The sequence below is a fragment of the Tursiops truncatus genome, chromosome 9, assembly GCF_011762595.2.
Source record: "Tursiops truncatus isolate mTurTru1 chromosome 9, mTurTru1.mat.Y, whole genome shotgun sequence".
NCBI classification, from domain to species: Eukaryota; Metazoa; Chordata; class Mammalia; order Artiodactyla; family Delphinidae; genus Tursiops; species Tursiops truncatus.
In genome coordinates this window covers 93,969,501-93,987,602 of record NC_047042.1, presented here as the reverse complement: position 1 = coordinate 93,987,602, position 18,102 = coordinate 93,969,501, and the positions used below count along the sequence as shown (strand labels likewise).

The 18,102-nt window shown below is 38.3% G+C and overlaps 2 long non-coding RNA genes across 2 annotated transcripts in view; one reads left to right on the top strand and one right to left on the bottom strand.

The window, feature by feature from the left end:
* Window positions 1–18,102, bottom strand: part of LOC109549748 (uncharacterized) — a 339,321-nt gene that overhangs the window by 308,921 nt on the left and 12,298 nt on the right. The window lies entirely within an intron of this gene.
* LOC141279592 (uncharacterized) lies at window positions 25–13,776 on the top strand. The gene is made up of 2 exons (XR_012334134.1): window positions 25–3,193; window positions 13,269–13,776. It is a non-coding gene; the product is annotated as an uncharacterized lncRNA (long non-coding RNA).

Here is an 18,102-nt window from a genome sequence, read left to right as displayed (position 1 = left end):
TGTATTGGTTTGTATTAACGTTTTTAAATTTTAGAAAATGTGTTTTATAAAACCTTTACTAGACAGCTGTGATATTTGCCACTGATTGATAAGATGGGGGTTTTAGATAAGCTTCCCTGATGGTACAGAATTGGACTTACTATTAAAAAATACTGCCCAAAGAGAGCATGTGGTCCAGTGTCCATCAGTCAACCTGGTTTCCCATTGATCTAATCTGATTTCTCTAATACATTTTCTTAGTCTCTTCATTTCTTTCTTCAATATAACAGTGTAACATAGCAACCTTACAAAATATAATATAGAATTTAGTTTAAAGATAATAGCTACATAATGTTTAGTAACACTCTTATTATTCCTATCATTTCATCTTTTCCCCTTTATTTCTTCAAAGGAAAAAACAAAACAAAAAACAACTCCTAGCTTTTTTCACTTCCCTCAGCTGATGTCAAAATGCTACTTAAGTAAATTATTCTCTCAGCCACACCCTCTAGTGAACTTCCAATATCCTTCTTTAGCATCAGACTTCCTTCTCAGTGATTTCTTATCCACCACAAGTGGTTTTCCTTTATCTCAGTCACACTTAGTATATTTGCCCTTTTTGGCAATTCAAAATATTGAAAAAAACAGGAGTCAGAGAAAGAAAAAGAAAAACTGGTCTTTCCTTGTGGCTAGAAAAGTCCTTGCCACACCCTAGTTCCCCTACTCTCTTCATACTGACTCAGATACAGAAAATAATTTGAAAAAATAATATTAACTATGCATTATTATAATACTATTAACAAGTTATGGTAAGTACTACTTACATGTCATGCACATATATTACACATTTCAATCTTTGCCAATTATTCTAAGACAGTTATTATTACCAAATTTAATATACCAGGAAACTAAGGCATAAAGGGTTAACTATACCTAGGAATTCACATCACAAAAAATGCAAAGATCTATATTTTAAAAAATTAAAACACTACTGAAAGTAATAAAAGAAATCTTGAACAAATGGAAATGCATACCATATTCTTGAATAGAAGACTCAATATTGTGGATGTGTATGTCTCCTTATGGTAAATTGAATAGGATCAAGTTTATATAACAAAAAAGAAATTTTTGTTTGAGACCAGACACTATTATTTTAAAAATAATAGCCAAGAAATTTCTGAAAAACAAGATTAATGAAGAAAGACTAGTGTACTAGTTATTCGAACATCATAAATCTGAAAGAATCAAAATGCCATGGTAGTGGCACATGATTACACCAAGGCAGTGAAACATAATAGAAAGTCTGGAAATAAACCAATATAGACAGGAATTTAGTAATGATAAAAGGTAGCATTTTAAATTAGTGAAGAAAAAGATCAATAAATAGTGTTAGGGAAACAAGCTAATAATCTGGAAAAAAAAGTAAAATTTATCTATACATGATAATTTATATAAGAGTAAATTCCATAGCGGTCAAATATTTTAAAAATGATAGCATAGAAGTGCTAAAAGAAACCAAAAGGCAGTTTTTTTATGATATCAATGTGAGGAATGCCTTCTGAGACAAAAATCTCAACATTACTAAAACTGTTTTGGATAAAAAAACTCTGTGTGGCACAAGCCACTATTATAAAAGCAAGAAGCATAAACAAAAACAAAACAAAAAAACCACAAAGGGTATGGTGAGGGGCAGGTACAGATGCATAGGCACGGCACGAAGGAGTTCTTTTGTGATGATGGAATTGTTTGTGTCTTGACTGTGGTTACACAAACCTATACATGGGGTTAAACTGCATTGAATTAGGGCTTCCCTGGTGGCGCAGTGGTTGAGAGTCCGTCTGCCGATACTGGGGACACGGCTTCGTGCCCCGGCCCAGAAAGATCCCACGTGCCGCGGAGTGGCTGGGCCCGTGAGCCACGGCCGCTGAGCCTGTGCTCCTCAACGGGAGAGGCCACAACAGTGAGAGGCCCGCAAACCACAAAAAAAGAAAAGAAAAGAAAAACTCCATTAAAGTTGGGCAAATACACATTTTTCTCACTCTTAGATCTATGTTCCTTATACAGTTTTTACTCATTCATTCATTCACTCAAAAAATACTTATTGAGCACTTATATACACAGGGCACCTGTTGTAGTCAGTGGGGATATAGCAGTGAGCCAAAGAGGAAGGATTCTTGCTTTTATGGAACTTACAATCCAAGGGAACATAACTGATAATAAGCAAACACCTGAACAAGGTACTTTCATACTGTAGTCAGTGCTTTGAAGAAAAAAGAAGAGTGAAATTGCTGAGGAACAGGTGGAGGAAAAAATGTTGCTGCTTTAGACTTGCAGGCTGGGGAAGGCTTTCTCAGGGGATAACGTGGCTTAAGGGGCTGAGCAAGTAGAGCCTTCGCCATGTGTACTTCGGCTGTACTTACAATACTATTAAACCGTAATTTTATTCATTCCTTTCTACTTTTTCTTCCAAATTTATTTAGCAAGGGAAACTTCTCCAGCCAGAGATAAAAAACTCCAGTGTGTCATATGACTTTACTTTTCACGCTTGTCAAACAGGTTGTTCCAAGATCACTTCAAGTCACAAAACAGCCTCAAACCAGAAACTGGACATTTCAGTTCAGCACATTGAAAACTAGGTAACTGCAGCTTCAACCCTTCTGAGACTGGCTGATGCATAGGGAGACTGGAAAAGGAGCAGGAAGGGTCTTATTTGGACTACAACCAAAGTAATCTGGCTTTGCATTTCCCAGGCCTGGCAGACGTTTAATGCTGATTCTCTTCCTCATGGGAACTTTCAGGGCTCTGGAGGTTCCCTAATGAGCCCTCTCTCTGCAGTTCCCTGTGATGGGGCAAAAGCACTTCTATTTTGAGCGCTCCCTCAGGACTCCTTCCTCAGTCCCTAGGCATTCACCACCAAATAGTTGCTGCTGGAGTTTCCACACTCCACTGGACAGCCCCGTTAGTCAGATCTCAAGACACCCTCACACACATGCTCTCTCCCTTGTGGCCCACAGCTGGCCCCTAACCCTGCCTCCACAATCCTAATGTAGCCACATTCTCCTGATTCTGCCCCCAAAATTACCCAGTCAGTCTGTCTCTCGTTCTCTTAATCCCTCAGGCAGAAGAAAGTCCACTGTCCCTCCCAACAGAAGAAATAACCCTATAAGCTTTGCAAGTGGCCCCATGGAAGCTCTCGACCACCACCAGGTTTGAGGTGAGGGGGAGGCATTCCTAGTCCTCCTTGGCAGAATATGGAATGGGACTCATAATGTAGCTTTTTCTAAGTATTTATTTCTCACAAAATCCTCTCTCTTCTACTGTTTCAACTCTTTTATCAAAGGGTTTCAAGAGTTATGAAAAGTTTATGTCCATTTCCTTTGAACATCTGCATATTGTGAACTGGCAACTCAGTTTGAAATCTCATATTATTAAATCTTTACACCTGGTAGAAATTTCAACCTTTAACATCTGGTTATTTAAAGGACAAAATCAAGAAAGTCTTGTTGAGGATTTCCCTGGCGGTCCACTGGTTAAGTCTCTGTCTTCCAACACAGTGGGGTACGGGTTTGATCCCTGGTCAGGGAGCTAAGATCCCACATGCCCCGAGGCCAAAAAACATTTTTAAAAAAGCAATATTGTAACAAATTCAGTAAAGACTTTAAAAATGGTCCACATAAAAGAAAAAAAAAGTCTTGTTGGTCATGGTAAGAAATTTGGACATTATCCCAATGTAACTGAAACCATTAGAGGGGTTTAAAGAGAGGAGTAGGATAATCTAATTTATGTTTTCAAACATATCCTCTGTGCTATTATGTAAAGAATGGAATTGAAAGAGGCAGGAGTGGAAAAGAGCAGTCAGAAGCTACTTCATTAAACTGAGTACAAGCAGAGGGCTTGTCCTCAAGTGGAAGCGCGGGAGATGGTGAATGGGCATACAATGCTGGCATATTTTGAAGGCAGATCCAATAGAATATGCTTGATATGAAGGTGAGAGAAAGAAATCAAGGACAAATCCTAAATTTTTTATATCAGCAACCGGGAGAATTTTATGGAGCCATTTACTTCCTCAGATGAGGAAGACTGAGAGAAGATGTGGGGAAACTCTGTTACCTTTATGTTAAGTTTGAGATGCCTGTTAGAGATCTGAGAAGAGATGGGAAGGAGACAATTGAAATATAAGTCTGGATCTCAGTGAAGATTTACGGCTGGAACAACAGGTTTGGGAGTCATCAGCACTTACATGGTATTTAAAGCCATTAAACCAGATGAGATCATGTGGGGAAAGAATGTAGACGGAAATAGTTAAGGTGCTGGGAGTAAGTCTTGCACTCTTCAACTTTTAGGGGTTGAAAGCCAAAGGATCCAGCAGAGGAGATTTTGCTGAAACAAATATTAGGGAGGGATTCCATTCCCTGAGTTCATGTTCAGGGACGAGAGGAGAAGAAAACAAACAAGTGGGAATGATAAACATGCTGAAGAGATTCTAGTTGTCCAGAGTGATCTGAACCCAGGGGTTTTGTGCTATGCTCTCTGGGGACATGCCCTAGGGCAGACATGTTCTAAGTTTGAGAGGCCCTTTGGTTCGGACCCAAGGTTAGCACAGAATGTCAGTGTTGAAATTGGTATCTGTCCTGTGCTTTACCCACTGATTGCATCAGCATAGAAGCCCTACTTATCATTCATCCATTCAAAAAAATCTATTCGGCATGTAGCATGTACTGTCTGTCAGGTGCTAGGCCAAGCACGTAGATACAAAGATTAAGGTGGTCTTGAGAGAGAAAGACAAGTAGACTTATGATGATCATTTAGCATAGTAAGTGTTAAAATAATAATTACCACTGTTTACTCAGTTCTGCTAGCATCCCCATGTACTATTCTAAGCGCTTTACAGATATTAATTTTTTGCAACTCATAAAAACTCAATGAGTTTCAAAAATGGTGCTGGGGCTTCCCTGGTGGTACAGTGATTGAGAGTCCACCTGCCGATGCAGGGGACATGGGTTCGTGCCCCGGTCCGGGAAGATCCCACATGCCGCGGAGCAGCTGGGCCCGTGAGCCATGGCCACTGAGCCTGCGTGTCCGGAGCCTGTGCTCCGAAATAGGAGAGGCCAAAACAGTGAGAGGCTCGCGTACCGCAAAAAAAAAAAAAAAAAAAAAAAATGGTGCTGTAACATCTAGGTTCCACATACAAAAGAATAGACTGGACCCCTTCCTCATACCATACTAAAAAATTAACTCAAATGTAAGAGTAAAACTATAAAACACTTAGAGGAAAACACAAGAGTAAATCTTCATGATTTTGGTTAGACAAAGCCTTCTTAGACATGACATTGAAAGAGTATAAGTGACTAAAGAAATAGATAAATTGAATTTCATAAAAATAAAAATCAAAACTTTTGTGCTTCAAAGAACGCCATCCACAAAGTAAAAAGAAAACCACATAATGGGAAAAAATATTTGCAAATCATATATCTGATAAGGAGCTTGCATCCCGAATATATAAAGAATACTTCACAGCTCAACAATAAAAAGACAAGTAACCAAATTTTAAAATGCCCACAGGATTAGAATAGACATTCCTCCAAAGATGCTATACAAATGGCCAAGATATACAAATGACAAAAAGATGTTCCATATTGTTAGTCATTATTGAAATGCAAATCAAAACCATGATGCTACTTCACATGGTCTTGATTTGTCATAGCAAGTGTTGACAAGAATAGGAAGAAATTGAACCCCTCAAACATTGCTGGTAGGATTACAAAAATGGGGCTGCTGCTTTGAAAAACTGCTTGAGTTCAGCTCCTTAAAATGTAAAACAGGGACTTCCCTGGTGGCACAGTGGTTAGGAATCTGACTGCCAATGCGGGGGACATGGGTTTGAGCCCTGGTCCGGGAGGATCCCACATGCCGCGAAGCAACTGGGCCTGTGAGCCACAACTACTGAGCCTGAGCTCTAGAGCCCGCGAGCCACAACTACTGAGCCCGTGTGCCACAACTGCTGAAGCCTGCGCGCCCTAGAGCCCGTGCTCCACAACAAGAGAGGCCACCACAATGAGAAGCCCGTGCACCGCAGTGAAGAGTGGCCCTCGTTCCCCGCAACTAGAGAAAGTCCGCGTGCAGCAACAAAGACCCAATGCAGACAAAAATAAATAAATGTTTTAAAAATGTAAAACATAGTTACCATATGATCCAAAAATTCCATCCCTAGGTATACACCCAAGAAAAATTAAAATATATGTTCACACAGAAACTAGTATATAAATATTCATAGCAGCTTTGTTCACAATAGCCCCAAAATAGAAAAAACCCAAATGTATATCAACTGATGGAGAAGCACAATGGGATATATCCATTAAGTAGAATATTATTTGGCAATAAAAAGAAATGAAGTACTGATAGGTGAATTGTATAGTATCTCAATAAAGTTGTTTTAAAAAACTGATGGACATATCCAAAAGACACAAGAAGCCTGCCTCCAGAATGTTCCATTGGGAAAATTTCAGCATTGAAATTAAAAATAATGCAGATAAAAGAAATCCAGTGAGATAGGTACTATAGTTACCCTCATTTTACAGATAAGGAAGCACAGGTACATGAGAAGTAACATCTCCTAGTTACAGCTATAGTAAGTGGCAGAGCTAGAATTTCAATCCAGGCAGTCTAACTATGTAGCTTGTATTCTTCACCTTTACAGTACCTGGTGTCTGCTCTGAAAGCATTAAAAACTGCATAAAATCTAGTGGGATGTGGAGGGGAAAGGTGAAAAACAGGTGGATCCTGGGGAGACCTTGCAAAAAGATACAAGGTTTGACTTGAGGTTTGAATTTCACATAGGATTCAGTAAGGCAGCTGAGGATGGAAAAAGGAAGGATGTAGGCTAAGGCTAAAAGATCATGATAGGAAAAAGTACAGGCAGGGAGAGCTAGCTGAAGCCAGTTCAGAATGACAGGAGTTTGAAGAAAGGTTATGTAAATAGGGAAAGAAGGGAGCAGATGTCAAAAGCGATGTCAGAAAGGTACGCAGGGGCCAGATCACAAAGCTCCTGATATGTCATTATCAGGTTCTTGGACTCTATAGTGAAGTTTACAGGAAACCATTTTTGAAAACTTGATCAAGAAAAGGAAGAAAATTCTGCTTTGGAGCACACTTCTTTGTCTTTGTGACTCCCTACACAAAGTCATGGATGGGACGCTTTGGGCCCAGTTAAGAGGTGGAAAGTGTTTTGTCAGCTCTGTACAGAGTCAGCACTGCTCTGGTACCCTGGAAATTGGTGACTTGGGTGCACTGAGGGACAGCCCCTTTGATATGGATGTTGGCGGTCTCACAAGAGGCCTGAGCCATAGAGGCTCCAATGGGCAGCTTCACGGGCATGGGTACCAAACAGAAAGGCAGAACTGAAAAGGAGAAACATGCTAAGCATGCTATGCAGTACTTGTTGCATGGAAACATGAGATACTGACCAATGGAAATTTCACCCCTCTACCCAGAATTGGAGAAACACATTGCAATAGAATAGAGGGCAGGGGGACTGAGGATCAGAAATCAGTGGTGGCGCGGCCACCACTCCAATTTCGGCAATAATAATTAACAACAGTTCATTTTACAATCATATATTTCTCAAGGCTAGACCTACCAGTTCTACTTATAATTTCCCAGACTATTCCAAGCATCACGGGTCTGTCAATTGTAGGAATGGCTGTCTCTGTGTTATTCCCCAATATTTAGGTTAAAAAATTACAGATATTTTCGTTATGTGGATGCTTGAATATAATATTGGCACAGATATATAAATTTTGAAATCTCACCCTCATTTAAATTCTCGTAACATTTGTAGAACACCTGTCATGTTCATCGAGCACCATGCTAAGCATTTAATCTTGATTATCACATTTTATTCTCATAAGAAATGAGATAGGAATTATCATAATCACTTTATATATAATAAAATTTATGCTCAAAATTTATGATGATGAAAAATTTCATGATACTGGATTTAACAAAGATTTCTTTGACATGACACCAAAAGCACAGGCAACAAAAGTAAAAACAGGTAAATTGGACTATATCAAAATTTAAAAACTTCTGTCCATCAAAGGACACAATCAACAAAGTGAAAGGTAACCTACACAATGGGAAAAAATATTTGCAAATCATATATCTTATAAGGGGTTAATATCCAGAATATATTTTTAAAAACTCCTGAATTCTCATGGTGATCATTTTGAAATTTATAGAAATCTCAAATCACTAGGTTGTGCACTAACATCATGTTATAGGTCAATTATACTTCAAAAACAAACAAACAAAAACTCAAACTCATAGAAAAGGAGATCAGATTGGTGGTTACCAGAGGCAGGGGATGACAGGAGGGGCAACTGTATGAAGGCGGTCAAAAGGTACAAATTTCCAGTTATAAGATAAATAAGTACTAGGGACGTAATATACAATAAATACGATAAATATGATTAACAATGCTACATTATATATGAAAGTTGTTGAGGGAAAATTCTAAGAGTTCTCATCACAAGGAAAATATATATTTTTCTATTTAATTTTGTATCTATATAAGATAATAGATGTTTACTAAACTTATTATGGTCATCATATAATGATGTATATAAGTCAAATCATTATGCGGTACACCTCAAACTTATACAATGCTGTATATTGATTATATCTCAATAAAACTGGAAGAAAAAAGGGACAAGGACTTGAATAGGTATTTTCCCAGTGGTATATGGCTAACAACCACATGAAAAGATGCTCAATGTCACTTATCATTAGGAAAATGCAAATCAAAACCACAATGAAATGCCACCTCACACTCACTAGAATGGCTATTAGCCAAAAAACAGAAAATAACAAATATTAATGACAATGGGGAGAAACTGGAACCTATGTGCTCTGCTGGGGGGAGTATAAAATGGTGCAGCCACTGTGGAAAACAGTATGACTGTCCCTTAAAAAATTAAAAATAGAATTACCATATGATCCAGCAATTCCACTTCTGAGCATACACCCAAAAGAATTGAAAGCAGGATCTCAAAAGATTTTTGTACTCCCCTGCTCATAGCAGCATCATTCACAAAAGCTCAAAAGTAGGAATACCCAAGCATCAATGGACAGATGAATGGATAAACAAAATGTTGATATATATACATTGGAATATCATTCAGCTTTTAAAAGGAAGAAAATTGTGACACATGCCAAACATGAATGAACCTTGAGAACATGCTAAGTGAAATAAGCCAGTCACAAGAAAACAAGTACTGTGTAACTAACTTATATTAGGTGTCTAAAGTAATTAAATTCATAAAAACAGAAAGTATCAATAGTATGGTGGTTATCAGGGGCTGAGGGGTGGAGGGGTGTGAAATGAAGATTTGTTGTTTAATTGTTATAGAGTTTCAATTTTGCAGGATGAAAGAGTTTTGGAGATTAGCTGCATGACAATGTGAATATATTTAATACTACTGAACTGTACACTTAAAAATGGTTAAAATGGTAAATTTTATTTACGTATATTTTACCAAAATTAAATTTTTTAAGTAAATTTTTAAAATTTATTTATTTATTTGTTTGGGGTTTTTTTTGGCTGTGTTGGGTCTTTGTTGCTGCACACAGGCTTTCTCTAGTTGTGGTGAGCAGGGGCTACTCTTCGCTGAGGTACACGGGCTTCTCATTGTCGTGGCTTCTCTTGTTGCGGAGCATGGCCTCTAGGCATGCGGGCTTCAGTAGTTGTGGCTCACGGGCTTAGTTGCTCTGCGGCATGTGGGATCTTTGCGGACCAGGGATCAAACCCACGGACCAGGGATCGAACCCATGTCCCCTGAATTGGCAGGCAGATTCTTAACCACTGTGCCACCAGGGAAGCCCCTAAGTAAGTAAAATTTTTAAAAGAATTTAAGTGACTGCTTCAAGGTCACTAGAGGAAGATTTTCTAATGAGTTAGATTTTCTCACTCTGAGTTCTAAGCACTGTTCTCTACACTCTGCTGTCATCTAATCAACCACCACTGTGTGTGTACGGCTTTGAGAGTAAAAGAGAGAGAACCAAGGTGACATCCCCAAGATGATGACATAGAAGACTCCTGACTTTCCTTCCTCCCATAGATACACCAAATATACAGCTACATATGGACTGATTCCCCCTGAAAGAAATCCAGAAACTAGTTGAATGACTCCTACCCATTGGGCAACTGAGAAAATACCCATATCGAAATGGGTTCAGAAGGCTGAAACACTCTCTCATCATAAACCCCACCCTTGACATAGTGCCTTGTAATCAAGAGGGAGACCCCAACTACCAGCTTCCCCCAAAGGAACAAAGGGTTTGGAACACACATCTAGTACTCCAACTTAATTTTAAGGCTGCCATCTGAGGCACAGCCTCCCCGCCCAAATCACCTGGTTCTGAGGGCTAATGTGATTTGCATTCATAAGTCCCACAGGACAGCAGCAAACAAGGCAGTTGTTAAATGGTCACACAAGCCCTCCCCCCAGCTCTCTCTGGGCTCAGGGCAGAGGGAGCCTTTTCAATAAATGGTGCTGTGAAAACTGGATAGACACATGCAAAAGAATTAAACTGGATCCCTATCTTACACCATACACAAAAGTCAACACACTGAGCCCACGTGCTGCAACTACTGAAGCCCTCGCACTTAGAGCCCGTGCTCCGCAACAAGAGAAGCCACCGCAATGAGAAGCCCGCGCACTACAGCGAAGAGTAGCCCCTGCTCACCACAACTAGAGAAAGCCTGTGCACAGCAACGAAGACCCAACGCAGCCAAAAAAAAAAAAAATAGAGATGACAAATGCTGGCAAGGATGTGGAGAAAAGGGAACCCCCGTACATTGTTGGTGGAAACTGACACAGTCACTATGAAAAACAGTATGTAGATTCCTCAAGAATTTAAAAATAGGACTACCATATGATCCAGCAATCCCATTTCTGGGTATATATCCAAAGTAAATTAAATCATTGACTCGAAGAGATATCCGTACTCTCATGTTCATTGCAGGCTATTCACAAGAGCCAAGGTATGGAAACAACCTGAGTATCTGTTGATGGATGAATGAATAACGCAAATATGATATAGATATAAAGATATATATATACATACATGTATATATATACATAAATACACAATGCAATATTATTCAGCCTTTTAAAAAAAGAAATCCTGCTATTTGCAACAACATGGATGAAACTGAAGGGCATTTTGCTAACTGAAATAAGCCAGACAGAAAAGGACAAATACCGTGTGATCTCATATGTGTGATCTCATAGGCGTGTGGGCTTCAGTAGTTGCAGCATGTGGGCTCAGTGGGTTGACTTTTGTGTATGGTGTAAGATAGGGATCCAGTTTAATTCTTTTGCATGTGTCTATCCAGTTTTCACAACACCACTTACTGAAAAGGCTCCCTCTGCCCTGAGCCCAGAGATAGCTGGGGGGTGCTTGCGTGACCATTTAACAACTGCACATCTTTTAAAAAAAGGTTGAATTTGTAGAAACAGCGAGTAGAATGGTAGTTGCCAGGGGTTGGGCGGTGGGTTAAATGGGGAGAGGTTGATAAGAATACAGACTTTCCAGTATAAAATTAATAAGTTCTGTAACATAAAACACGGTGATTACAGTCAATAATACTGCATTGTATAACTGAAATCTGCTAAGAGAGTAGAACTTAAGTATTCTCATTAAAATAAGGTAAATATGAAGTGAGATGTGTTAATTAACTTGATTATGGGAATCCTTTCACAATGTATATGTATATCAAATCATCATGTTGTACGCTCTCTCTATATATATATAATAATTTTATTTCTCAATTATACCTCAATAAAGCTGAAAAAAAGACTGGAGTCAATCAGAAACTAACTATGAATGTTAACTAAGAAAGGTAGAACACAATATGATGTTTTTTAACTATTATATTACCATTCAAATATATATGTCTATGACAGGATGAATGGAAACAAGGATAAACACATAATTTGCAATTATAAGAAAGAGAGGGAGAGAACCAATGATACTTTTGATGCAAACTAGAATAGTCAGAATAAATATCCCCAAAGTGGCAGGCAGAGTCAGCAAATATGGTCTCTAGGACAGTCTTAGAGGACATAACATTTGTCTATAGTGGCTAAAAACAGTAAATGTGAAGTCAAGACACATGAAGGCATGCTCCTTGGGACTTATAAAAGTATAATGCCAAAACACACTGGCTGAGATTCTAGGTAGAACTGACCCATGATTCCCTCTCTGAAGAAAGGAAATGGAACATTTAAAATTTCATCACAATGTAGATTGCAAAACAATGAACAAAAGATATAATAATATGTCCTGCAATAAAATATTCAGAATCTTTGCCTTTTCAGACTGTCCTGCTGTGTTCTAGGAAGTGAGAGCACCACTATGATGGAATAATTATGAAACAACATCACCAAGTTTATCGTGTCCTAGTTCTATTTAAAATCACTGTAAAAGATTTATAATAAAAACATGCTTATTTGGCTAAGTTATTGAATAAAATATTTTTACTCGTAAGCTTTATTTTTTTTCATGTTTCATGCCATACTTTCCACAAAATATTTGGGTATCCTAGAACACTGCCATCTATGAAAAGAAATGATGATTCCTTATGAGAAATTAATGATTATTCTGCTCATTATTCATTTTATATTTTGCATGCTTTTTCACTTATAAATTTCAAAGTAGCTTTCAATACTTATTTAAAGGCTTATGTCTGTAACTGCATAAAAGGGATGTATTCATAATACATAAAAATATAAATTATTATCCCAATTTTATAAAAAATCATTTAAATGTCTGAGATATTAGCATTATTTATTTCTGTAGATGCATATATATATATAAATACAATTTTATGTGAGAAAAAAATGTCTGGAAGAAATAATGAGTGATAATTGTGGTTATCTTCAGATAATGAAAGTTTGAGTGATTTTGAAACTTCTTTACAATAGTCTATATTTTCCAAGTTTCCTACAATAATCATAAATTATCAAAAAAGAATACTAACGTTTTAAAACTAATAAACCATTTGTGATATATTTAAGTAAGGGAGACTAAATAACTATACTTTGTCTTCAACATTAACCTTGGCCTACAAGACCCTTTGATTTGAAACTAGTTAAGAACTGATTGATCGGCATAGGGCAAGGGAAGGGAAGGTAGGATAGAACTGGTAGCAGTATTCAAGGTCTCATTATTATGCAGAGTTGTATATTAACCTTCTGAAGACTGGCTTACCATTGCTTTGTTCATAGAATTATTATTCTCCTATGAACAATGGCCAAAAGGTGGAAGCAACCCAAACGTCCATCAACAAATGAATGGAGAAACAAAATGTGGCATATACAGGCAACGGAATATTGTTCCACCTTGATAAAGAAGAAAATTCTGACACATGCTACAACATGGATGAACCTTGACGACATCTGGCTAAGTGATACTAGCCAGTCACAAAAGGACAAATACTATATGATTCCACTTATGGGAGGTACCTAAAGCAATCAAATTCATAGAGACAGAAAGTAGAATGGTGGGTGCCAGGGGCTGGGAGGGAGAGGGAAATGGGGAGTTATTGCTTAATGGATACAGAGTTTCAGTTGGACAGGGTGAAAAAGTTCTTGGGAATGGATGGTGACAATGGCAGCCTAACAATGGGAATGTACTTAATGCCACAGAACTGTATACTTTAAAATGGTTGAAAGGGCAAATTTTATGTTATGTGTATTTTACCATAATAAAAAAAAAGTATTTTCTCAAAGAATATCTTCTGGGCACAACATAGGTCTTAATCTTTTAAATTCGTGCTTCAATGTGAAATGTTGCTCTCGGTCTACTAGAAAGTATGCTGTTCCCTTAAAGAACAAAGACTGTCTTCTCCAGCGCCCAACACCTCCCACACAGTGGGCACTAAGGAAATATTTGTTAAATGAGCTTGATTGCTTCCCCTTTTTAAAATAATCTTTGTGTCACCCTTGTACAAATTGCATTACTGATATATTTTGTTACAGATGTTTTCAATATTTGGTTCTTTGAGGAGACTGAGTTAGCAAGACTTTATATAAACGCTGTGATGATAGAAGCAGTAATGCTTATATCTAGCTTGGAAATGCTGAGAAGAAACATGTATGCTGTACATACAAAAATGTTTTCAGCATTACTTGTTAGAGCCCTGAAAGTCTGGTCTTGCTACTAAAGGTTGGTGATGATATTGCCCAAAAATAACAGATTAGTAAAAACTCAACCACAGTAATACATGTAACAAAAAATTTCAAACACAGATAAAGTATGTTATTCACTCACATAAATACAGTCATTGGCTTTAACTTGAGAAATGCAGCTTTCCCCCTAGCTTCCTCATGGATTTCTCTATTCAGTACAGAGGAGTCCGAATGTAAATGCTTTCCAATTCTAAAGCTTTGAACCAGATATTTTCCTTCTCCACCTGAAACTCTCCCGCAGTAAGATCAACAGTCTCTTTGAATCTGATCCCTACAGGATTGAATGGATCCTACTTTTGGTGCTGACCCAAACCTCAGGGCTCCCACAGAGTTTGCCAGCAGGGTAGGAAGCTACCAACCTCAAAAACGTAGTCCTAATCCCTTATCTTATGAAAACTATAGTTCTCCCTGAAGGAAGAATTTCCATGTTGCTCTCAAAAATCATTGCACTTTAGTTCTAATGTGATATAACAATCTGATGACAAAGGAGTCATTTTTAAAAAAAAAACTGTCTTGAGAAAAACAGAGAATGAATACTATTATGTAAATAGTGTACCTTAAATAGTTAATTCAACCTCTTCTTAAAAACAGTTTAATTTTATTGAAAGAAAAATAAAAGTCCTAAAAAAAAAAAATGCCACCACCCCCTCCCTGGCCTTGAGTTTCCATCACTGTAGTCCAGGACAAGTATTATTTATATATAGTTAAAAGGTGTGTCAGTCAGCTTAGCCTACTGAAGTTCAAAAGGCATTCGGCTGCCCACTGCTAAAGCCCAGCTTCAAAAGCTTTTGTTACTAAGGCCAACCATCCAAACCATTGGAACTTAGATTCATTATAAGCCTGTGACAGAGGCCAGCCCCAGGAGCAGCCACCAGAAGCCACATCCTGGCTCACTCCTGCTTCACAACTCTGATCTGATTTCAGGATTCATTTCCCCTCACAACTCTCCTCCCATGTGGGCCCTTGTTCTTGTGACTTTTTTAAAAATCAAGATTATTGCCCTTCACCTGAGTGAATCACGCAAGAATGGCCAATGATACAGGCTATAATTCTATAGGAATTCAGAAAAGGAGGCCATTGGTGATATTAAGAAATGTCAAAATCAAACAGACTGGGCTTCCCTGGTGGCGCACTGGTTGAGAGTCCGCCTGCCGATGCAGGGGACACGGGTTTGTGCCCCGGTCCGGGAGGATCCCACATGCCGCAGAGCGGCTGGGCCCGTGAGCCATGGCCGCTGAGCCTGCGCGTCCGGAGGCTGTGCTCCACAACGGGAGAGGCCACAGCAGTGAGAGGCCCGCGTACCGCAAAAAGAAATAAAAAATCAAACAGACTGTTTTCAAAGATAGATGGAAACTCCCCAATATCACGTATTTGAGACATATAAAAGTTGCAGCGAAACATTTTAGATAATGTTAGACAACTGTGTCTGATTAATTTCCATTTTAGAATTCTCTCTACTGAAAACTCACCCTCTCTCTGTCTTTACTATATGAACTATTAGTACTTGACAATGGTCACTAGCTCTTAACTGTTCTATATTCCTCTAACTGGTTTAGTATGCTACATGGTAGATTTCTTGAATGTTTAAATCCTGCTTTCATATCTCCATTGCACTTAGCAAGGAGATCTATACCTAGACATCCATGTCTAGATGATCAATAAATTCTTGTTCAAACGTAAAGGAAGCATAGCAGCAATTACCTATAACAACAACTGCAGAAAATATGAAGACTGAGTATTATATTAGCGAACTAGCAAAAATCACTGAAGTGTCTGAATTTATAAGAGAATGTCCATTGACGACCCATTCTCTAGCAGCCATAGTTACTTCTACAGGCATAGAAATAATGAAACTTTGCATTAATAAAGTAATCTAGTTAATTATAATAAAATAAGGCATTCGTGTGTTCAACAAATATTTATTGTTTACCATTTGCCAGTGGAGAACAAAATAGACACAAATCCCTGTCCTTATGAAGTTTACATTAGATTGAGGGAAACAAATGATAAAAAAAAATAAGTAAAGTAATAATAACGTTAAAGAGAGAAAGCAGAGCAAGGAATAGTCTTATGGAGGATTGCAATTTGGAGTGGCAATGACAATGCCAGAAATAAGAGAGGGAGTGAGCCATGCCCATATCTGGCGAAGAGCATTCCAACCAGACATCAGCAAAGGCAGAAGCTCTGGGGAAGCATATGCCTAGCAGTCAAGGAGCATCAAGGAAGCCAAAGTGGCTAGGGCAGTGTGAGAGGACGGCGGAACTGCAGGAGGCAGCTTCAGAGGTATGAGGTGGAGGACAAAATCATAAAGGGCATTTTCGTTCGTCATGAAAATTTGGGCTTCTTACTCTAGGTTGAAAAGCAGGTGGAGAATCATGAAAGAGATGTGACATATTTTTAAAGGATGCTGTTAGCTGCTGTATTGAAAAATAGACCAAAGGCAAGCAGAAGCTGCAAAACCCATTAGGACACCATTGCAGTAAACCAAGAAAGAGATAATAGTGGCTTGCACTGAGTGGTAGCAATGAAGGTGGTGGTAAGTGGTAGAATTACAAGTTCATTTGGAAAGCTGAGTTAACAACTCTAACACTAATTTTTTCAAACCCTTGTGTCAAGGGCGGACTTTTAATAGACTGCAGTGAAGGAGATGCTTGTTGCATATGAAACCCCAACCCAAAAGCAGTTTATCTAAAAATGGTTTAATGAAAAAATCCACAAATGATAAATGCTGGAGAAGGCGTGGAGAGAAGGGAACCCTGCTACACTGTTGGTGGGAATGTAAATTGGTACAGCCACTATGGAGAACAGTACGGAGGTTCCTTACAAAACTAAAAATACAACTACCATATGATTCTGCAATCCCACTCTTGGGCATATATCCAGAGAAAAACATGCTCCTAAAGGATACATGCACCCCAATGTTCATTGTAGCACTGTTTACAATAGCCAGACATGGAAGCAACCTAAATGTCCATTGACAGAGAATGGATAAAGAAGATGTGGTACATATATACAATGGAATATTACTCAACCATTAAAAGGAATGAAATAATGCCATTTGCAGCAACATGGATGGACCTAGAGATTGTCATACTAAGTGAAGTCAGTCAGACAGAGAAAGAGAAATATCAAATAATATCACTTATATGCAGAATCTAAAAAGAAATGATACAAATGAACTTATTTACAAAACAGAGACAGACTCACAGACTTAGAGAGCAAACTTATGGTTACCAGGGGGGAAGGGTGGGGGGAAGGGATAGTTAGGAAGTTTGCGATTGACGCGTATACACGGCTATATTTAAAATAGATAACCAACAAGGACCTACTGTATAGCACAGGGAACGTTGCTCAATGTTATGTGGCAGCCTGGATGGGAGGGGAGTTTGGAGGAGAATGGATACGTGTATAGTATGGCTAAGTCAATTTGCTGTGCACCTGAAACTATCACAACATTGTCAATCAGCTACACTCCAATATAAAATAAAAAGTTCAAAAAAAATTAAAAATGGTTTAGCTACAAGTCAAATGGCTTAGCATCAGAATTGCTGCATGATTGTAATGTAAAATGTTTTGTCCAGAGCACCTAGAAGAATGGCCGCATCCTGAAACATGAAAAATAGTAACAGAAGCATACTGAAGTGAGAAGATGTCAGGGGTTCAGTTTTGCATATGATAACTTTGAAATGCCCGTTATACAGCCATGTAGACCTTCAAGAAGCGTTATACAAATGTAGATCAGAGAGATACAATCTGAAGATCAGACCACTTAGATCAAGCTCTCTAGAATCAGAGCCTATAATGGAGGTTCTTGTGCAAGTGATTTTTTGAGGAATTGCTTTCAGGAGAAACCTATAGAAAATTAAGAGAC